The 23911-nt window shown below is 35.7% G+C and overlaps 1 long non-coding RNA gene across 1 annotated transcript; it reads right to left on the bottom strand.

Moving 5' to 3' along the window:
- Positions 1 to 9026: 9026 nt before the first annotated feature.
- On the bottom strand, positions 9027 to 15632 carry LOC111196670 (uncharacterized). The gene is made up of 3 exons (XR_007438504.1): positions 15542 to 15632; positions 9533 to 9599; positions 9027 to 9046 (listed from the first exon to the last, which is right to left on the bottom strand). It is a non-coding gene; the product is annotated as an uncharacterized LOC111196670 (long non-coding RNA).
- Between the last annotated feature and the right edge of the window lie 8279 nt (positions 15633 to 23911).

The raw sequence follows: 23911 nt of genomic DNA, 5'->3' as shown, positions 1-23911 counted from the left end.
GCCTCGTGTAGTTTGAGTTTAACGGATTTAAACTCGTTACGACGATTCCGTAAATCCGCCGAAAGATCCGGGAAAATGTGGACTCTGGAGTTCTTGTAAAGTAACTGACCCTGCTGACGGGAAAAGCGCAGAATCTCCTCTTTAGCCTGGAAGCGGAGAAAACGAACAAGCATTGGCCTGGGTTGAGCACCTGGCTGAGGCTTAGGAATCGGAGCTCGGTGGGCTCGTTCAATCTCAGGTGGAGATGGGAGCTTCGAGGCGCCGAACAGCTCCGTGAAGAAGGACCCCATGAACAGGCTAGGTTGTGAACCTTCTGCCCCTTCAGGAATGCCGATAATACGGAGATTGTTCCTCCGGGAGCGATTCTCCAGGTCGTCCATTTTCTCTTTAATCCGCCTATTCTCAGAGTCCAGCTTTTTGCACGTTGTTTCGAGTTCTGCGATTCGCCCATCCATATCCGTGGCAGCAGTTTCCATGTCTCGGACTTTTGAGTTGAGGGAGTTAATGCTGGTGGTCAGACTTTCGTGTGATGACCGAAGCTCAGCGATAAACTCCGCTCTAAGTGTGGAAATCTCCTCCCGAATGGTGGTTGTTAGCACTTCTTTTAGCAGAGCTGGGGTTAGCTCCCCGCTAGCTGTGGAGCCAGAGCAGGGAACGCTAGCTCGACCTTGAGCGTTAGCATCTTCCATATCCGACGAATCTGTAACGTTTCGCTTAGCTTTTGGCATTATGGAGACTCCAACAGTGTCTATACACCCAAACTAATGAAAATGCGGTGAAAAAAATAGACAAATGCGCCGAAAGACCGAGTGAAATAAAATAAAAAATAAAAAGTCACGGAGCGACTCCCGTGCACGTCTTACTCCAATGGCGCCATACCGGAAGTCCATATTTGCATTTTTATTTTAGTGTTTAGTGTTTAATTTTTGGCAGGATTTACCCCCATACACGGGATAAATAAGATAAAATACACGTTGTGTTTAGTTTCAGCTTCTATTGCAGCATTAAGAAGATAAACACTGATCACAATAAAGATGTTCTTTTATTAATGATATTCAACACATTTATAAGTATTAAAACTGTATGTATAATACCTAACCTTATGTAACCTTTCCTACACCTTACATACAAATTTGCTCAAACATAAAGTTATTTGGATGCGCTAAATTATTCCATCATATGTGTAGAGCCTTTGCTTCAGCTGGGATGTCATTTTTATGGCCACTGATCTCATTTTCAACAACTTCTCTCTAAACTAAAATTGTCAGCTGATTATTTTTTGTCTGAAAAATAAGAAATTATAGGAATTAAACATTTGTGTGACTGAAAAGTAGGAGCTGACTAGAAAAATAATTTTTATCCTTTGAAACCAACATATCTCTATTGGCAACAATGTTGTGGTTTTGATATCTAAGCATGGCCCGGGCACTGTGACTGTGCTCGTGACTGTGCTCATGGGGTATATTTGTGTGTTTACTGTACAAATGGGTTAAAAGTGGGTTATGGGTTATCTGTGGCTATATATAATTGTGGTATATATAGTAAGGTCATGTAATAGTCATGGTCCAGCTGGTCCAGTCCTTATCTGCAGCTCTGCTATTGTAATGTGTTTTACATTGTCTTGTTGAAAAATGCATAGACATCCCTGAAATTATATGATCTTGAAAGCAGCCTATGTTGCTTTAAAATCCTCATCCCTCAATCCTCATGCTTACCATGAGAAACCCTGGATTTTTGACCTGTTGCTGATAACAGTCTGGATGTCATCTTTGGTCCACAGCATCCATTTCTTCCAAAACATACCCGAAATACTGATTTGTCTGAACACAATGCAGGTTTTTACTGTGGAAATGTTCAGAATACAAGTTAGCAATGCTTCTGGAAATGATTAAAATAAGACATAAGGCTTCTTTTTCGCACAATAAATTATAATAAAGTTGCCAATCAAACCTAAAGGCCAGATTACAGCAAAGCAAACTCAGGACTGAGCACTGAGCCACAAAACAACTTCTAAAACTCCTAAAATCACTCCAAACACAGCCCAATCTCTGTCTCCCTCTGGTGGTGGAGAAAGTTTTAATATTCAGATCATTTTCTCAAACAAAATGTTATATATACAGCTCTAGGAAAAAAAAAGAAAAAAGAAACCACTTCAGTTTCTGAATTAGTTTCTTTGATTTTGCTATTTATAGGTTTATGTTTGAGTTAAATGAACAATGCTGTTTTATCTATACACTACGGACAACATTTCTCAAATATTCTAAATATAAATATTGTAATTTAGAGCATTTGTTTGCAGAAAATAAGAAATGGCTGAAATAACAAAACAGATGCAGAGCTTTCAGACCTCAAATAATGCAAAGAAAACAAGTTCATATTCATAAAGTTTTAAGAGTTCGAAAATCAATATTTGGTGGAATAACTCTGGTTTTTAATTACAGTTTTCATGCATATTGGCATGTTCTCCTCCACCAGTCTTACACACTGCTTTTGGATAACTTAATTCTATTCCTGGTGCAAAAACTCAAGCAGTTAATACAACATAGTTGCAAATTTAAAAAGACAAAGAGGCATAATAAAATAGTAAAATAAATAATATGATGATACAAAAAGTACCATTTAAGATAAAAAAATAAATAATTATAATAAGTAATATTATAAAATGTAACTCTGAGAAAATTGAATTAAAAGAAAAGAATGTGATGTTTATTTGCAAACAAATTATCTCATCTATCTGGCACCTGCTATCAGGCCTTGCTCTATCTCCAGAGATTCATTCCAGAGACATGGCGGGATCTTCAGGAACGAAGCACAGCGAGAGCAGCGGGAGCGCGTGGTGTGCACGCCACCGGCGAGTTGCTGCATGCTCTGGGTAGTGGTTTATAGTGATGGCAAACTGAAGCTTTCTGAAGCACTAAGTGCATCGAAAAAAGGTTCATTACTCGGAGCTTCATAACACAGTGGACATAAGCGACATCTGGTGGCCAAAACCTGAAAGTGCTCTGTTTATTTAGTGCTTTAAAACTGTCCCAGTGCATTAACATGAAATTTGAGGTTAAAAACAAATGATAAAACGTAAAAAAATTAAACCGTAACCTATTTTAAATTAATATATCGTGGCGTTGCCCAGAGTTGTTATGTGTTTCTGTGGAGCTGCCTGTGTGTGTGTGTGTGACCCCTCCCCAATATAATACACTCAGAATGTATCTTGATAAGGCCTAGTGGAAACTACACTTCTAATTGCATTCACATTGTTGCTTGTTTCCCTTCCCCATGTTACTAGTCTGTTAATATATACCAAATTCTAAAATTATATTAGTCACTATTATTCAAATCCTCCTGTGGATGAAGATCAGCGCAAGCATCTGCTGAAAAAGAAAATGATGGATATGAGGACCAACCTGGAGAAAAGCAAAATAACTGTATATGATCTAACTGTGGCTGAGTTGCAGATGGCCAGAATAAAACATACTCTGAGGAGATCAATGCCCTGTGAAGAGGAGACCCAGTTAAGCGATCTAGTCATATCTACAAGCTGAACCTTGTTCTACAAGATGGTGTGCTTCGAGCTGGTGGAAGACTCAGTAAAGCAGCTATGCTAGATGAGGCAAAACACCCGGCCATCCTACCTAAAGATCTTCATGTGACCAGCTTCATCCTTCATCACATCCATCACGAAACAGGCCATAGTGGGCGCAACCACATGCTTGCCAGCCTGCACCAAAAATTCTGGGTTCCAGGAGTCAGTTCAGCAATAAGAAAGATACTTTCATGGTACATTAACTATCGAGGACTACAAAGTACTGCTGGACAACAACAGATGGCCGACCTGCCTCATGACAGAGTTTTACCTACTTTGGGCCTTTTGAGGTGAAGTGGGGAAGAGGTATGGTGTCATATATACATGCTTGGCTCTGCGTGCCATCCACATTGAGGTGGCATCCTCTTTAGATACAGATTAATTAATACATGCTCTTTGGTGATTTATCGCTAGACGAGGCCAAGTCTCAGTTCTTTGATCAGATAATGGCACAAACTACGTCGGAGCTCCTTCCTACCTGCATTCACTCCTGAAGGATAATGCTACCTCCCGGCCGCTGCGCTCCTCCAATGAACGTTGCCTCGCTTTGCCAAACATTCACACAAAGCAATCCAGACTGTTCTCATACAGAGTTCCCCAATGGTAGAACAAACTTCCCTCCACTACCAGATCAGATCTTTAAGAAACTCCTGAAGACAGAGCTCTTTAAAGAGCACTTACTCTCCTAACACCTCTTCTTCTAACCTCATTTCCTTCTTCCCCTCCTCTACTCCTCTATCCCATTATTTCCCTTTGACCTCCTTTAGGCCCTATCTAAAGATGTTTTACCTTTAACTTCTATTACTTTTCTAATTCACTATTGTAAGTCGCTTTGGACAAAAGCGTCTGCCAAATGTAATGTAATGTAATGTATGTTCAGCGACGATAGGAGGCAAGTTCAACATATGGCAGACTTGTTCTGGGAAAGGTTTTTAAAGAGTTCTTAACACTGATGCCCAATGTGGGGACGTGTAACTTTAGTGTTGATTTGTTCTCCTCGTGGTTAAATCAGCTCCTCGTAACTCATGGGTGATGGGCAAAATCATCCAAGTGTTTCTTGATCAACATGGGCCTGTTTGTTAAGTACTGTGCATGACAGACCTATCAGCAAGATCTGTCTGCTTCTGGAGACATCATAGTCATCAGTTACTTGGGTCCTTAGTATTTTAGTTTGTAATTGTTATATGACTTGGGATAACAATTAGGAGCTGCTTGTATAGGGGCCAAAAGAAGGACTGCCTTTAATGTATATATTGTTTTGTATATATTGTTTTATACTGTTATTTCTTTATTGATTTCTTTGCCATTTTCAAAAGATACACATAACACCTAGATTAGATTAACATAACACATTTTCTTGGATGTTAGTTTCATTACCAGGGCAACTGTGTCCTGTCTCTTTAATACAGGCAGCAGGAATGTTCTTGTTCTTACAGATGTAAAAGCAGTATGGCCACCAAGGGTAACATACTGCATTCTGTCAGTCAAGTATATATAAACCATGTAGATTTAGCAATTGCCATAAAATACTGATTCAATGACAGTATTAATCTGATTGTATAACATTATATTCACACACACTTACTTTTTATAATGATGCTTGCATAAATGTTCTGAACCCTTGCTAAACAGTATTTATTGTCAGAGTACATTTATGCTATTTTTAATCGTGTTTAGAATACTGTTTATTGTTTTATTATGTTAGGGTAATTGTTAAATACTCAGTTAGGGCTCAGTTAGGATGCATTATTATTCAACCAAATAACAACAACCACCAAATGACAATACAGTGACAATGTAATAATTGATATTTTTGAGGCAGTTATTATACCCTGTAAATGCTGTTTCCCTCTGTGCTCAGCTCTTAAACTACTGCTCAAACAATTAGAACAAAACTTCCCTCAAAGTGCTACAACTTTATTCTCTCTTAATGATTATTTACCAGATTATTTAAAGCAGCAGTTTTATGCCATGTACCACCAATGACCGAACTAAAACCTCTGAGTATCACCTACAAGCTATTTCATGTGTAGTTACCACAAACACAGTTATTTAGACACAGTAATCTAGATGTGTAATCCACACATATACATGTTATGATATCTTTAGGTAATTGTTCTTTACCTGTTGTGTGGAGCTTGCATGCTTTTGCAGTCTGTAAATTAGTATGATTAGATACGTTTTTTGATTGGTTATTGTTTTTTATTGTTTGATTTGTGCTTGTATTTTATCCTACTGAGACTCTCACATACAACATAAGATCCAACATAAAAGACAACATAAGAGCCAATCAGTGAACTACAGTGTTTTACCTTATTAAGCTATTAACTGTGTAGTAGGGCTGGAAAGAGACTGGTTTTAAATAAATAAATAAATAGATAAATAAACAAATATTCCAATAGTCTAATCGTTCTGCAGATTTATTTATTGGTATTTTTATTTTTTTTATTCATGTATATCAGTGGGTTACTAGCGGGGTGAGTGAGTATTTAAAACATTGACTAATAAAAAAAACTCAGTTTTGGGGAAACAAAGGGGCAGCTGTTGTGTTTGGCGTGCATGCTAGTGCTTTCTTTTACTTGGTATGCGTAAAGTCAAGGCTTAAATTATATAATTTGTAATCATTTAGGAGGTAGACTACTAATGCAGCAGTAAGCCATGTCAAGAATCCAACGCGGGTTTTCCCTCTGGCCAGTTGTTTGGTGGTGCAGTGGTCCAGTGGTGGAGGGCCATCTAATTCATTACAGCTGTAAGCTTCACTGCCAAAGTATAGTGAGTATGGCTGTTTTATGAGAGTTGTTTAGTGTAATATCTCCTGGTTGTAGAATGTGTTACTTGATCTTAATTAACAATTATTAATTGTATAATGGTGTTAATATTGAGCTATATGCTTTAATTTTAGCACAGACTGATTACTGTCCAGCCATCCTTATCCACTTGTGTTGGAGTGTAAAGTGTAGGTAGGTGTTTTAAATTAATACTTCCTGACTCTGAAAGTTCTTTATGGCTAGGCTATCCTAGTAATTGAACATATACAGGGGTTGGACAATGAAACTGAAACACCTGGTTTTAGAGCCCAATAATTTATTGTCCCGACGGACAGTTCTGGTGGAAACAGGAGAGTTGAGGTGCACATTGAATTCTGTCGTGATTTGGGCAGCCGCGGTTTTATGTTTTTTGGATACAATCCGGGTTAGCACCCAAACATCCCTTCCAGAGACAGCTTCCTCTTGCGTCCACAGTTAATCCTGTTGGATGTGGTTGGTCCTTCTTGGTGGTATGCTGAGATTACCCTGGATACCACGGCTCTTAAAACATCACATAAACTTGCTGTCTTTGTAACAGATGCACCAGCAAGACGTGCAACAACAATTTCTTTTGAGCTCTGTTATGTCACCCAAAATGTTGTGTGCATTGCAACGTTTTGAACAAAACTGTGCTCTTACCCTGCTAATTGAACCTGCACACTCTGCTCTTACTGGTGCAATGTGGATGTGCTCTATTCCAATTGAGGTGTTTACATGGACTACTCTATTCTGATTGAGGTGTTTAACATGGGCTACTCTATTCCATTTAAGGTGTTTACATGGATGTGCTCTATTCTGATTGATGTGTTTACATGGGCTACTCTATTCCAGTTGAGGTGTTTACATGGGCTACTCTATTTCGATTGAGGTGTTTACATGGGCTACTCTATTCCAATTGAGGTGTTTACATGGATGTGCTCTATTCCGATTGAGGTGTTTACACTGACTTCTCTATTTCGATTAAGGTGTTTAAATGGGTGTGCTTTATTCCGATTGAGGTGTTTACATGGACTACTCTATTTCAATTGAGGTATTTACATTGACTACTCTATTCCGATTGAGGTGTATACATGGACTTCTCTATTTTAATTAAGGTGTTAACATGGATGTGCTCTATTCAAATTGAGGTGTTTACATGGACTTCTCTATTCCGATTGAGGTGTTTATATGGATTTCTTTATTCCGATTGAGGTGTTTACATGGACTACTCTATTCTGATTGAGGTGTTTACATGAATGTGCTCTATTCCTATTGAGGTGTTAACATGGGCTACTCTATTTCGATTGAGGTGTTTACATGGACGTGCTTTACTCCGATTGAGGTGTTAACATGGGCTACTCTATTTCGATTGAGGTGTTAACATGGACGTGCTTTATTCCGATTGAGGTGTTTACATGGACGTAAGTTATTCCGATTGAGGTGTTTACATTGACGTGCTTTATTCCGATTGAGGTGTTTACAAGGACGTAAGTTATTCCGATTGAGGTGTTTACATTGACGTGCTTTATTCCGATTGAGGTGTTTACAAGGACGTAAGTTATTCCGATTGAGGTGTTTACATTGACGTGCTCTGTTATGATTGAGGTGTTTACATGGATTTGCCTTGTTATGATTGAGGTATTAATTATTAGCAACACATATTAACTCAAAATTAATATCTGAGGAGTTTCTGTGTTTACTGGAAATTGAACCCTTATCTAGAACATTGAATATTGAACAGTGGGGGAAGATGAGTGACATTATTTCTACAATTATTAATCCATTATCAGCACCTTACCTCACTAATGCTCATGTGGCTGAATGACATCAAATTCTTAGAGCAATGTTCCACAATCGTATGCATTACCAAAGCAATTCTGGGAGAGCAGATGTCCAATAATGTTTAAATTTGAAGATTATGTCCTTAAGTTTATATGGTAATGTTTAAAAGCTGTTGCCTGTTTGACAAGGTTGAGGAGTACTCAAAATGTATCAATATTAATATTTAATATTAATATTAATATAAATCTGTTTTATCTTTTGACATTTTAAACAGCACTACTGCACATACGATTGATGTGTTTCATTTAGAGAAACCACAGATGATGGTCAAAGAAGAATGAAGAATTTGGAAAAGTTTTTTATAAACAATTTGATGCATGTCTTTATTTTACTGAAAAATTTGGTCTCTAAACCAAAATGTATTTTGTTGCAATAAAAACAGCCACACTCAATGATACAACTGTTCAGAAATGCATTAGGTTTATTTGATAATGAGAGAATTATGGGCTTACATAATGCACTGGCTTTTTATTCTTACATGTCACAGTAATATTTTCATTCTTATCGGTTTCATTGTAACGACAAAGTTTATTTTCATCATTTCTGTGGCATTGAATCAGGTTAAAGGGAATTTTGCTTTTAGCATTTTGTGTCCCCTGGGTGTGTGCACAGATCTGCTTGATGCCACGGGTATTGTTAGTTATTATGAAAGTATTAATCTCTTTACAGTATTGACATGTATTTATCTTTTTCATTTCTTGGTTGCATTGTCCCTCTTGCATATTAGGTCTGAGATGTTTTTCTTTGAAGGCCTCATAATTCTGGCCATCAGTGGGCAGAATAGTACACAGGAGGAGCAGCAGGATGAGAGTGGAACGATTCATCGCCAGGGTAGAGTCTGTTGAAAGAGAAACAGTTGCAGGCAGGTGATTACAAATAGTATTTCCATGACAAATTTTTATGTCTTTTTAATTAGACCAGTATTTTTTTGCTGGAAATGTCATTTTAACTTTCAGCAAATGTCAGTCTTTGGGAAGGTTGCTCTGCTTTTCGGTTAAAAACAAGCCCAAATAATCTCATTCCCAACATCATAACTGTGTTGATGGTGTTTTTAGGGTTCTTGTTCTTTTTCTTTTACCAAATGACAGTCATGTTTTCTGTGTCGAAACAATTACTTTCAATCCCATTTCACCACAGAATTTATGATTACAATGTTTTCTTCTTTGTCAGTGTGAGGTTTTGTAAAGACATGGTGAGCTTTGTTTGGATGCCTTGTGAAAGTAAAATCCATGATAACCAGCATTGAGTAGTGTTGGCTGGATTTTCTAATTAAAAATAAACAAACTGGCATATAAATAAAATTTAAAATGATATTAAAACTCACTTGCTGTGACTGCAGGAAATATCCAGGCAAAAATTACAGGGTTGAATTTGGAAGTTTCAGCACTGACCTTCAAGAAATAGAAAGAGATTCTCACTAAACATCAGTAGTGCACTAACATTAAATTATAGTGACTCTGAAAATTATATACACCACATTATATTACATAATACAATGTTACATTGCATGGATGTTAGTTTTTTGTACAATGTGTGTCAGCTCCATTGGTGAATCACAATGACATTTGCCCTTATGACAAACAGGCAGCTGCAGGCTTCCGAGGCAATTGCTGGAGTAGCTCTAGCTGCATGAGCTGAGATACAGCTTAACCTTTATTAACCTTTATTAACTAGAAGTTCTTCTGCTACCTATGACAGTTGTTTCTTTTCACTCTGAACCCCACATAGCTTCCTACATTGGCTCCTCCTCTCTCACTTATTGAATATACATGATTTATGGGATAAGTTCACCTGCGCTACCATGGAAATCTACAATAGGCATGGCATTGCCTCTGTCTAAAAAAGGCTACAGATATAAAACTTTAAATAAAAGTTAAATAAACTTAAGATGAGGACAAAGTTTTTTTTAAATATTGTCAAACATAAAGGATAGGTTGAGTTTTTGGTGTCCTGTTTCCATGATTTGAAAGTGAAACTAATGTCAGTTAGTGTTGCAAACCCAGCTTTTACATAAACAATACACAGAATAAAGACTAAAATAACATTGCTGTTCCCTTAAATAAGCTACTGGCGAACCTTTACAGCAAGAACATGCAGGTCAGTATCCTGGCGCACAAAGCACAGTGCTCTCAAGATCCCAAAGTTAGAGTGTACCTGGCTCTTAAAGGGAGTGACAAGTGACACACTGCTTGGTTTATTTCACATTACGTCCAAAACGCATCCATGAATATTTAAGAGAATCAGTACATGACTTTTGTGCATTTGGAGCTGCGCAAGGCACATGCCAAAGACACTCTAGGCCCTATGTACACCCCACGCAAGGCGTGTAGCGTGCCGCTTGCCCTGCGCTCCAAAATACCTCATACCTTCACTTCCTTATCACAGAAAAATACACCTCACCCACCAACTATAAAAATAAAACATTCTTAAAAAATCTGCACAGTAACTATATACTATTTTTAGTTATATTTATTTCTGTCAGCTATAAGGATTTATATTTATGTTTAGTACACAGACTTAATAACTGTAACTTAAAATAGCAGACACAGGCATTCTGCTGAGAATTTTAACAGATGCTTATTCTCACTCAAATGCTGGAGTTTTGAAATGGAAAATTAAAAGAGAAAAGAACTTTGAATGAACATGAATTTATTTTATTTCACTTTGCTATTATTTAACTGAAATTCACTTGTATATCTGAAAAAATAAAGTGCGTTGTCCTCCTGGCATCTGGTGCTGCCATTATATGAAACTTTTGAAATACACATAAATATAAAGCTATATGTTAGCGTTTCTTATCACCAGGGCAAATTAATTAAAATATTAAATGTATTAATTAAAAACATGTCCAGCGCTCTAAAATGTTGCAGGCATGCAAAGCGCGGCTTGGCGCAGCATGTGGCATTGCATGCAGAATAACCTCTGTCTTTCAAAAAAAAAAAAAAAAACGTTTTAATAAATAATGTCGGATCAAGTGTAGCAAAATGCATGTTATAATCTCACTATTAAAGCCACATATTTACTGATAATTAATGATCTCTCTTTCTCTCTTTCTCTCTCCGAGCCCTATTTTAACAATCTAAAGCGCACAAGGAAATAAACCAATCAGTGTGTCTGTAGTCATTACCTTTATGAGGCAGGAGCGCTGACTTCTGTTCATTCCTGTTTTAAGAGCGCATAGGAAACTGACCTCAGGTTATGCTGTGAAGATAGCGGGAAGTGTAATGTTATTTTATTCTTTATTCTGTTTATTGTTTATGTAAAAAAATAATAATAAATTAGAAAGAAAAACTGACATTTACTATAGATTAATAGAATATATACATAAAAAATGAAAAAATGGACATTTTAAAAAGAACATAAAAATTGATACATAAAAATAAGGAATTTATATGTAAAATTAATGTAAAATTAAAAGAATGATAAGAAATGATAAAATTTATATCAATAAACTAAGAAAATGTGAATCTGTCACGTATTACCCAGGCAGGGAGACGAGGAGGCGGACACAGGTGCAGGTAGGGACGAAACGAATAATTTAATAAATATATATATATATATATATATATATATATATATATATAAATAACAGAGATAAACAAATAACAAAGAACACGTAATAATAATGTAAACCAAAACAAACGAGAGGAACTAGTGAACATAAACTCAACAAACAAGAAGTACTAAATATATATATACAAACAGGGAGTAAATAAACAAAGAAAAAAACAAAGCTAAGAACATAAACAAGGAATAAACAAGAAACTAGAAACTACCAAAAATAACTAAGAAATAACCAAAACTAAACAGGGCAGGGATATATAAATACAAGGAATATACTAGAAACAAAAACAAAGCAGGGTATATACAGAGAGCTAGGGAACACGGAGCTAAACAAGAAACTAGAAAAAAACAAACAAGAAATAAACAGAGAAAAACACAGAGCAAGGACTAGGGCTAGAAAACACAGAGAGACAAAACAACAGAGGTTAGTGCAAAGACCGACGGAGACAAAGTGGTAGACGAGGGCTATTTAAGGAAACAGGAAACACTATAATTAGAAACACCTGGGGAAGGGGCGGAGCTACAAATGAGAAACACATGGTGGAAATCTACTGACAAGAGACACAGAGGAGTACAGGTCACGTGAGGAAAACACACAGAGACATGAAACAGGGCAAAGACATGACAGAATCATGGATATATATATATATATATATATATATATATATATATATATATATATATATATATATATATATATATATATATATATTATATAAATATATATATATATATATATATATATATATATATATATATATATATATATATATATATATGAATAAAAAATACATAATATAAAATTAAAAACTCATTTATATCACAGGCTTTCTGATTTCTGCGCATAATAATAAAAGTTTCTGTTAGTTTCAGTTTCATATAATTGAAACAGCTCACCAAAACCTCAACCTATTCTTTATATTTGACAATATTTGATTAACTTTACAGGTCCTTACTCATCTTCATTTATTTAACTAAACTGAGTTTTATATTGTTGGTAGCCTCGCACTGAATTCAGCTCCTTGCTGAGAGAGCAAGAGAGAGAGTCACAGCGCATTTTGCCTAATTTCTGTTGATTAAATATTAGTATATTTAAATATTAAATATGTGAATTTAATAGCATTAAATACCATGTATTTTACTACAGTTGGTACGACCTTATTTATTAAAACGTTTTTTTTAAGAAAAATCGCAATGCCAGGTTTTCAAGCTGGCTCTGCGGCATTTTAGAGCACTGGGCGACATTTTAGTTAATGAAATAATATATTTAATATTTTAATAAATTTGCCCTGGGGATAAGATTCTAATGCTAATATATACTGTAGCTTTATATTTCTGTGTATTTCAAATGTTTTAAGTTTTATATAATTGGAGCTGCGCAAGGCATATTTTTCAGGCCCTCATGTTAGCAAAGACACAGGACACGCCCCTAAATCCAGCTGCGCAAAGCGCAATTACCTTGTGCACTTTAGATCGCTAAACTTGGGCCCTCTGATATAAACTAAATGCTTTTTCTTCAGGTTAGAGCAACTGCCCTTCAAGATTCCTGTGCACGTCCCTGGCCTGAAGTCTTTAATTTCAGAAACTTGGCTTTATTTGTCCCACCACTTTTACAGGTTACTTGCATTAAACATTTTAATGTTAGCATAATTTAAACACAACAAAACTCATTAAGTCTATTATTTTAATAAGCATTAGCAGTAAATAATTTCAAAATCTACACAAATCTAAAATAGAAAAACAATCAAAATACATAATACATACTTTTTACTTGACTAAAACTAGACTAAAATGTTGTTTGTTTTCATCAACTAACAATAGACTAAAACTAATAATAACCAAAAGACATTTTCACTAAAACTATTATATATTTTAGTCAAAAGACCAGGTGGAAAGTAACAAATTACATTTTCTCACGTTATTGTTATTGAGTAGATTTTATAAGTAATTTGTAATTTTTTAAGTATTTTTTTAAATAGGTCATTTTACTTTTACTCAAGTACATTTTGACACAATAATGTACTTTGCTAAATTTTAAAAACTCCCCATAACTGAGTAAAAAAAATAAAATGCTGGGGAAAAAAAACCAATTGTCTGAATAAAAATAAATTGACGAGGATGCGTTGGTGCACAGATGCTTGCATGGAATAACGAGGCGACGACGTCCTCATAATAAATTATCTACGTTTATAACCTAAAGCTTATTAATACTGTATTGTTATAGTTAAATAATACAGTGTTTAGATATTGCGAGGTGTCTCTATCTGCAGCCTCGCCTATATTGCGCTTTGGCTTCGGGACCCTCGCCGCATGATGCTGAGTCTGAGAGCGCATTGGTCTGCGCAGGTCTTTAGCTTCTTTACTTTAGTTATTGCGATTAAAATAACGTAAATACAATCAGTTCCAGTCATGAATAAAGGAAATAAACATTTTACTGATGCATGATGACTGTCTGTGTTATCAAATATACTGTAAAGCATTATATGCATGTCAACCTATAGAGTTTTGTTTATTGATTTAGTTCCAACTGTACCCTGTAAAAATGAGGAAAGAAAAATAATATAAAAAATGTATATAATGGATTTTGGGACAGTTCTATAAATTACTCCATATGAGATGATACCTGCTTTAAATCTGTAACACAATATTAAATTATAGTTGATGGCCTAAAATAAAAATAATAAATGTTTTTAAGATGTTTATTTGAGTGGGGAATTTATATTGCAATTTTGATAAATCTGATCATTTATTCCAATATTTTAAATGTGTTTTAGATGTGACCAAATGTAATTGTAAGACGTAGGACAAATTACATCATATTACATCATCCAAGCCATCTACACAGCTCAGAGCGCCCATTTAAATGCGCAATTCATGCTGATACGCAGCTGCTCCAACTTTGTTGTCCTGAGAAGTCCTGGATTAAGCTTTAAGTTTATTTGGGTGAGTAAAGCACGTGTGATTCTTGTTAGCCCGTAAACAAAAACTATATTATGTTAGCCGCAAAATAGCATTTTAAAATGTATTTATAAAAAACATTTATATAGTTCTAAAATTAAGGCATATCGCGTCATACCGTATATGGCGGTGTTGAGCCACCATATAAAACCGCAGGGGAAATTCTTTTACGTCAGCCCTATTGTGAATATTAAACAATCTTCTTAAATGTAAAAAAAAAAAACATTTAAATAGCAGTTAAAGCAAATAAAACGTACAAAAAAGAACCGTAAAACTATAAAAATATGGTTTATAATCACCTATGTGACCATTTTTTTTAACAGTAAAGAAAAAAAATGGATCATAGAAACCTATGCCACTTGTTCTTGAAAATGTTTTATGGGGTGGTCTGAACAAATACTGCCTGAAAGATCCAAATTATTTAATTTAATAATTATTTAATTTATGATTTCTACTTTTTTACATCAAATAAATTAAAAGTACCTATGTAACATTTAGTCAACGTACATTTTAAATTGAGAGCTATTTTTATTTTTACTGGAGTAGATTTTTAGACTTTTACTTTTACTTGAGTAGAATTTTAGCAAAGTAAAAGTACTTTTACTTAATTACAATTTTTCAGTACTTTTTCCACCTCTGCAAAAGACTAAGACTAAAAGAAAATCAAAATCACCTGTCAAAATTACCACATGAAGCATAATAAGTGCAAACTTTGAACATTATCTTTTCCCACAAAAAAACAGGATAAAGTAATAAATGCTGAATAAACTAAATAAGAAATGACAGTTCTGTAAGTTTCTTTTAGACTTACCTGGCAGATAAAATGTGTAGATATCTGGAGTTTTGTGCAGATTGTCTGTAAAGATCAGAGCAGGTCTAACGAGAGTTCTGTTGATGGTTTCAGATTCAGTAACTCCTACAAGTCTCCTGCACTGGCTTTTAAGGTGTTTTTTTTTTTTTTTTTTACCCAACAGCTCTGCCTAAGGTGTGAAAGAGGGAGGGGGGTGGTGGTTTTCTGATGAACAAGATAAACTGCCCTTTATTTTCAGCCTCTATTGAAGTATTAAACATTCAAATGAGCTTTTTTAAGACCTTTTATTATATATACAGTGCCCTCCATAATTATTGGCACCCCTGGTTAAGAAATGTTCTTTGGCTTCTAATATATATATATATATATATATATATATATATATATATATATACATATATATATATATATATATAATATAGGAGAACAATGCAAAAAAGAGAATACAATCTAAGCATTTATTCAAGTGCTTTTAGTTGGTGGGAAAAAAATCACACATTAAGAAATACATCTTTTAAATGAAATCATGTTTACCACAATTATTGGCACTCCTTGTGTTAGTACTTTGTACAACCTCCTTTTACCTACAAGACATCACTTCATCTTCTCCTATAACTCTTCACAAGATGAGAGAAAACAGAAAGAGGGATCTTCCACTATTCCTTTGTACAACCTCTCTAAATCCTGCAGAGTACTGGCTACCTATGCACTCTCCTCTTCAGCTCAGCCCGCAGCTCTTCTATTGGGTTGAGGTCTGGGGACTGACGTGTCTAAAAACAATCCATCATTGTTTTTGCTCATTTTCATTTTAAAATGATTAGAATTCCTGTAGCTAATAATCAACAGATTAATATAAAAGTCGAATGAACACAGTAAGTGGATTATTTAATGTCTTCTACGTTGAGTAGGATTCACTTGTTCTTCAACAATTTTGTGATGTGCAGTAACCAAAAATGATTTCAGTCGCTTGCCAAACCAAGTTTATTTGTTTGCTAAATGCAGATAATGCAGATTTTGCATACAGATTGTTGTGTGATGTGATTCGTCATATGGTGTGACATTCAGAATAAAAACAATATATATATATATATATATATATATATATATATATATATATTCATTTATCATAAATTCAACAATGTGACAGATGAGGAATTGTACCAGCAACGGTTACAAGATTTATGGTACTTTTATAAAAAGGTATTCCACATTGAAAGAATTCGATTAAAGTCTTCCAAGGTGTGAAAGAATCCGGATAATTTGACTTGCATTATCACATTAGATCCCTTTTAATTTAATCACACAATAACATTCATGTCACATCATACGACAATTTTAGTCAGCAAGACCATAAAGTAATAAATAAATGTACATTTCAAGAAATAAAATCTACAGGAACATACAGTATACATTTGGAAACATAATAGTTGGTACTAGTGCTGGACGATATGACAAAAATTTATATCACGATATATTCCTTAATTTCGGTCGATACAATATAATTTCGATATCAATATAAATACTTTGAAGGCCTCAGAAAAACTGCTAAGAATCCCTGCAATGGAAATCTGTACAGTACTGTCTGAAATTTTAAATTGAAGTCTTTAAAGCCTCCTCTCACAAAAAACTGTATAATACTTTATTAATAAAAAATTATCAGAATAAATCAATGCTCACTTTTATTTGCATTTAGCAAAATAAAAACATGACATCCCTGTCAAACACAAACCTATAACCTATATACAAATTTCCAATATAAATAACTTTACATTACAACAGAGGCAGAGCTTCTTATTCTTTTGTAAACATATTTAACAGATCAAAACAAAAGTGCTTCGACCAGAATAGGGAATACAAAAAGCCTTCATATACATAAAGGGAACATGATATCCCTGTCAAATAAACAAACCTATATAAACTTTAAATAACTTAGATACAACATAAACTACAAAAGTGTTTCAGCCAGAATAAGGACGATATTGTGTGTAGTGAATCTGCTTGAGGTGGAGGAACGGATGTATTATTGTTGCTGGTCGGCTTCACTCTCCAGAACAATTTGGAGCAAGCTGAAGTCTGAAGTTTATCAAACCACTGAATTAAACCTGCCTCCCTCAACTATGCGCTCATTCTTCATCTAAAATTTCCTGCGATGAAAACGAGCGGGTTAGGGTCGGTTTCGTTTCATCGCGGGAGGTTTTAGATGCGGAGCGGAGAGCCGCTCGGTTAGGGCCGGAGAGGAGGCGACCCAGGTCTAGCCTAGCCTAGCCTATCTGGCTACGTGCCTGTATGATTGCGTCATCATGCACTGACGTAGTCCGGCTATGTTCAGGGCTGCAGTGTACTGACGCCGCTAAAAAACGCCTGTCTGTAAATAATACATATCGATATATCACAAAAATTATATCACCGTTATTGAAACATTTCTTATCGCGATAAATACCGATATCGAAATATTGTCCAGGCCTAGTTGGTACAATATAACACCGTGATTTTAGTGACTTAATTTTGATATTCTTTTCAGCCAAATACGTCAGTCGCCTCAATCCCTCAAGCGTCTAAACTTAGACATAACCTTAATAATGTTGCCGTCTGGCCAGATATGCATTGGAATGTGGAAACAATACTCATCTCTAATTAACACACAGACACCTCACCTGGTGCCTCATTTGAATATTTGAACATTTGTTTTGGAGTGCCACTTTATCAAAACCGTGGTTGGTTATACCAAATGTAATTGACCCAGAGAATTTGTATAGGATTCCATAAGATTGTCTGGAACAGGACAGGAACACCCATAAAGTTAAGTTCAAGTATTGACTTAACAACTGATCATCAGCTGTTTTAGATCCTTGATAACTTCTTTACCATGAACATCGTCAATCAATATGTTTAATAGTTGTGTTGGGGTAACAGGTAGGCCATTTGGGCCATAGCACAGATTATTTGCTTGCTATTAGTAAAATGTTTGAACTATACAACTTTTTCACAAATATCCGCTAGGTCTTGGCATTATTTTAAACTTGTTAAGTCCTCCACAAAATCAGTTTGTTCAACTTCTGCAAGTTGATTCTAAATCTATTTTTCCTAAAGGGGTGTCAATCAGTCTCAGCTGATACAGTTTCAGTAAGTATTCGGTTTGTCTGCTCCAGCTTTCTCACCTATTTGATAAACTGGTGTTGGAAATTCTACACATACACCTGCTGGTGAGCAGTTAATTTCAGCATATACTTTACAAAAGATATACCTTCCCAGTAACTTGACTGGGCAAGATTCTGAATAGAGTAATGGAGCTGTTATGTGTTGTGAATATATGGTCAGTCACATTATCGTTTGGTTCAGTTAACTGGGTTTTCTGTAATTTTGTAGTTAATTAAAATTATTCCATGTTCTCTTTCATGTTACAGGTGTATAGCTATAGGTGTGGTTGTGTAAGTTTTTATCTGCCTGCGTGTGTGTGAGTATATGAGAGTGTATGTGTGTGGGTGTAAGGTGGCTGTGAGAGTGTTTGTGGTTATGTGTGTGTGCGTAAAGGTTGAGTATATGAGAGTGTATGTGTGTGGGTGTGGGTGTAAGGTGGCTGTGAGAGTGTGTGAGAGTGTGTGTGTGTGTGTGTGGAATGTATGTGTGTGTGCAGTCCCCCTCCTTTCTGTCTGCCCCTCTCTTGCTCTCGGTCTCTTCTTCTCTCTGCAAACTGAAGTTTACTGGATACCTGTAAAGTTGTTGAGTCTACTAAAAGATACACATATTATTAAGCAGTAACAACTTCGTTTGTTAAACCTTCTTTATTTATTTAGATAGATAGATAGATAGATAGATAGATAGATAGATAGATAGATAGATAGATAGATAGATAGATAGATAGATAGATAGATAGATAGATACACATTATTAAGCAGTAACAACTTCGTTTGTTAAACCTTCTTTATTTATTTACGTATTACTATTTGTATTTTACTGAATTTTCTAGCCACTTTTACAAAGTAAAGAACACTTTCACTTGTTTCACATATTGAACAAGGGCTGAAACATTAAATCATATTCAATGTCGGTACAGTCCTAATTCTTGTATGATCACCCTAACAACATAAATGTGAAGCTCATAAGCATTTTCCCGTAACTATAGCATCCGTTTTTAACACATTTTTATTGATAATAAATAATGAACACTTCACTAGTATAATTTATCAGTGACCCCACTTTTCTGTCCTTTTAGAGGCAGAGCAGAGCTTATTTTTCAACAATCTTTATTGATCAGCGTTTAACTGCAAGTATATCTCTGTCCCTATAAAAGGCTCATTATCATTTGAATCATGTGACTATCTCAGACTACGTCTCCTCTGCCGTTATTGGCTGTACTGCCCGGTTCAGAAGGAGCTCATATTTTTATCTTCTAACCTATATTTCACAGTATGTCTTTATCTGGGCATATCAATTATGTAAATGTTTTAATTTACAGTATCTTGGACTAAGTTATTCTAAGTGTGCCAACCTATATTGCCATACAAACCAATTCTCCCTGAAGCTGTGGGAGTCTCCCACATTTCAGTAGCGGCTCCCTGATGCCCGCGAGTCACATATAATCTCCTGGAATTCAGAACGAGCGCCCCAAGAGTGCACTGCACACAAACGCGCAGACTTTTTTTCTCTAATCGCGTGTGGGAAGGAGAGAGAGAAAACAGAGAGGGTTCTGATTGGCCTGTTCTCTGCAAAGAGTCTGTGAGACAACCAATCAGTTTTTAGTGTGGGCGGGCAGTGTTTTCCCCCCTCCCGGACAGGATTTGTTCAGTGAGTGAGAGAAAGCAGATCATGGTGGAGGCAGGGACAGCAGAGGCAGGGCCTTACAAAAAGAAAAAATATAAAACTCATTTCACCTCTGAATACTCTAAATTTAATTTAAAAAAAGTTAAATTATTTAAATTAAAAGTAAAGTTTTTTTTAGCCTTTGGTGTGTGTGGGGGGTAACCTCTCTGAAATCAACTTTTGCAACTTGGGATGTCTGTATTGCACGGTGTGTTTTATTTATTGTTTTTAGGGCATACGAAATATATATAAATTCTTTAATTTAATGGTAAGAAATTTCATAAATTTAATATTAAATCCACAGTTTTGCTTTTAGGTCTAACATATCAATTATCTGTCTTATTATCTCAAACGTACCTTTTCTAGTCAGCACTTACAAACCCTATAATTTTCTTTAGTAGATTTAGCAATTTTCCTCCCTTATGAACCAATTACTTAAATATTAATTACAACTCACTTAAAATTTACCAAAGGTTCAACAGTTACTGTAACATTACTATAAAGTAGGGCTGTCAATGTTAAAGCGTTACGCTGTTAATTTGGAATTAGTAACGTGTTACAATTTTTTTAACGCAAGTTAATTAAGGCACCAAGTTTGACTCCTACTTCCCCGCTAATCTGCCCCTGCCCAACGCACTGATCTGTTTTCTGGCTGAACGACTGAATGGCGCGCTGTCCAGCAGTAACACTCTGGTTCAGACTCCCAGCTCAGACCCGGTTAGAGATCTCTCTCTCTCTCTCTTACTCATACACACGCGCACGCACACACACACACACACTCGCACACACACACACACACTCGCACACCACACACCTGCACTGCACTGCTCCTCATCTCTGATATTTTTTAAATTTTCAAATTAAGTTCGAATTCATAAATCCTCACAACCAATTTTATAGTGCAATTTATCATGCGTTCTTTATTCCAGCACCCTATGTTTATTTTATCACCCCTCAAACATACAAGTATATACCATTATTTTAATTGACACCACTTATAAACATATAATTGCATTTTACATTTCTTACATTCATTCTTTTATTTAAATTAAAATATCCACTATAATAATTTCCGTCTGAAGAAAAACAAATCTGATTAAACATGTATACATTTGGAAACATAATAGTTGGTACAATATAACACTGTGATTTTAGTGACTTCATTTTGATTAGTGACTTAAGTAATTCTTTTTAGCCAAATATGTCAATCACCTCAATCCCTCAAGCGTCTAAACTTAGACATAACGTCAATAATGTTGCCGTCTGGCCAGATATGCATACAATTGTTCACCTAAAGCTTCTGAAAAATGGTGTGATTCAGGAGCCGTTGTTGGTTATACCAAATGTAATAGATCCAGTGATAATTTCTATAAGATTGCATAAGATTCTCTGGAATGGGACAGGGACACTCATAAAGTTAAGCTCAAGTATTGAATAAACAACTGAACATCAGGCAACAGGTAGGCCATTTGGGCCATAGCACAGATTATTTGCTTGCTATTAGTAAAATGTTTGAACTATACAACTTTTTCACAAATATCCGCTAGGTTTTGGCATTATTTTAAACTTGTTAAGTCCTCCACAAAATCAGTTTGTTCAACTTCTGCAAGTTGATTCTAAGTCTATTTTTCCTAAAGGGGTTTTAATCAGTCTCAGCTGATCCAGTTTCAGTAAGTATTTGGTTCGTCTGCTTCAGCTTTCTCACCTATTTGATAAACTGGTTTTGGAAAATCTACACATACACCTGCTGGTAAGCAGTTAATTTCAGCATATGCTTTACAAAAGATATACCTTCCCAGTAACTTGACTGGGGAAGATTCTGAATACAGTAATGGAGCTGTTATGTGTTGTGAATATATGGTCAGTTGTATTTGTTTCATAATGCCTAGTGGTTTTGTTTTCCCTAAAAAGAATAGCAGAAACATTAGGTGTAGTCTGTGTGCCTGTTGCACCTTATAGATTATTAGGAACGGCTGCTGAGAAAATAATGACAGCAGCTTGTGTGACAAACTCTTTTTGATCAGTCACATTATCGTTTGGTTCAGTTAACTGGGTTTTCTGTAAGTTTGTAGTTAATTAAAATTATTTCATGTTCTCTTTCATGTTACAGGTGTTAACTAACGTGTATAGCTATAGGTGTGGTTGTGAAAGTTTTTATCTGCCTGCGTGTGTGTGAGTATATGAGAGTGTATAGGTGTGGGTGTAAGGTGGCTGTGAGAGTGTTTGTGGTTATGTGTGTGTGTGTGTGTGTGTGTGTGTGTGTGTGTGTGGAATGTATGTGTGTGTGCAAAATGTTTGAGTATATGCGTGGGAGTGTGTGTGTGGGTGTAAGGTGGCTGTGAGAGTGTTTGTGGGTATGTGTGTGTGTGTGTGTGTGTGTGAGTGAGAGAGGGAGTGTGTGCAGTCCCCCTCCTTTCTGTCTGCCCCTCTCTCGCTCTCGGCCTCTTCTTCTCTCTGCAAACTGAAGTTTACTGGATACCTGTAAAGTTGTTGAGTCTACTAAAAGACACACATATTATTAAGCAGTAACAACTTCGTTTGTTAAACCTTCTTTATTTATTTAGATAGATAGATAGATAGATAGATAGATAGATAGATAGATAGATAGATAGATAGATAGATAGACATATTATTAAGCAGTAACAACTTCGTTTGTTAAACCTTCTTTATTTATTTACGTATTACTATTTGTATTTTACTGAATTTTCTAGCCACTTTTACAAAGTAAAGAACACTTTCACTTGTTTCACATATTGAACAAGGGCTGAAACATTAATTCATATTCAATGTCGGTATAGTCCTAATTCTTGTATTATTACCCTAACAACATAAATGTGAAGCTCATAAGCATTTTTCCGTAACTATAGCATCCGTTTTTAACACATTTTTATTGATAATAAATAATGAACACTTCACTAGTATAATTTATCAGTGACCCCACTTTTCTGTCCTTTTAGAGGCAGAGCAGAGCTTATTTTTCAACAATCTTTATTGATCAGCGTTTAACTGCAAGTATCTCTGTCCCTATAAAAGGCTCATTATCATTTGAGTCATGTGACTATCTCAGACTACGTCTCCTCTGCCGTCATTGGCTGTACTGCCCGGTTCAGAAGGAGCTCATATTTTTATCTTCTAACCTATATTTCACAGTATGTCTTTATCTGGGCATATCAATTATGTAAATGTTTTAATTTACAATATCTTGGACTAAGTTATTCTAAGTGTGCCAACCTATATTGCCATACAAACCAAGTCTCCCTGAAGCTGCGGGAGTCTCCCACATTTCGGTAGTGGCTCCCTGATGCCCGCGAGTCACATATAATCTCCCGGAATTCAGAACGAGTGCCCCAAGAGTGCACTGCAATGCGCACAAATGCGCAGACTTTTTTTCTCTAATCGCGTGTGGGAAGGAGAGAGAGAAAACAGAGGGTTCTGATTGGCCTGTTCTCTGCAAAGAGTCTGTGAGACAACCAATCAGTTTTTAGTGTGGGCGGGCAGTGTTTTTCCCCCCTCCCGGACAGGATTTGTTCAGTGAGTGAGAGAAAGCAGATCATGGTGGAGGCAGGGACA

This window comes from Astyanax mexicanus, chromosome 1 (genome assembly GCF_023375975.1).
Source record: "Astyanax mexicanus isolate ESR-SI-001 chromosome 1, AstMex3_surface, whole genome shotgun sequence".
In the NCBI taxonomy this organism is placed as follows: domain Eukaryota; kingdom Metazoa; phylum Chordata; class Actinopteri; order Characiformes; family Acestrorhamphidae; genus Astyanax; species Astyanax mexicanus.
This window is presented reverse-complemented; position numbering and strand designations above follow the sequence as displayed.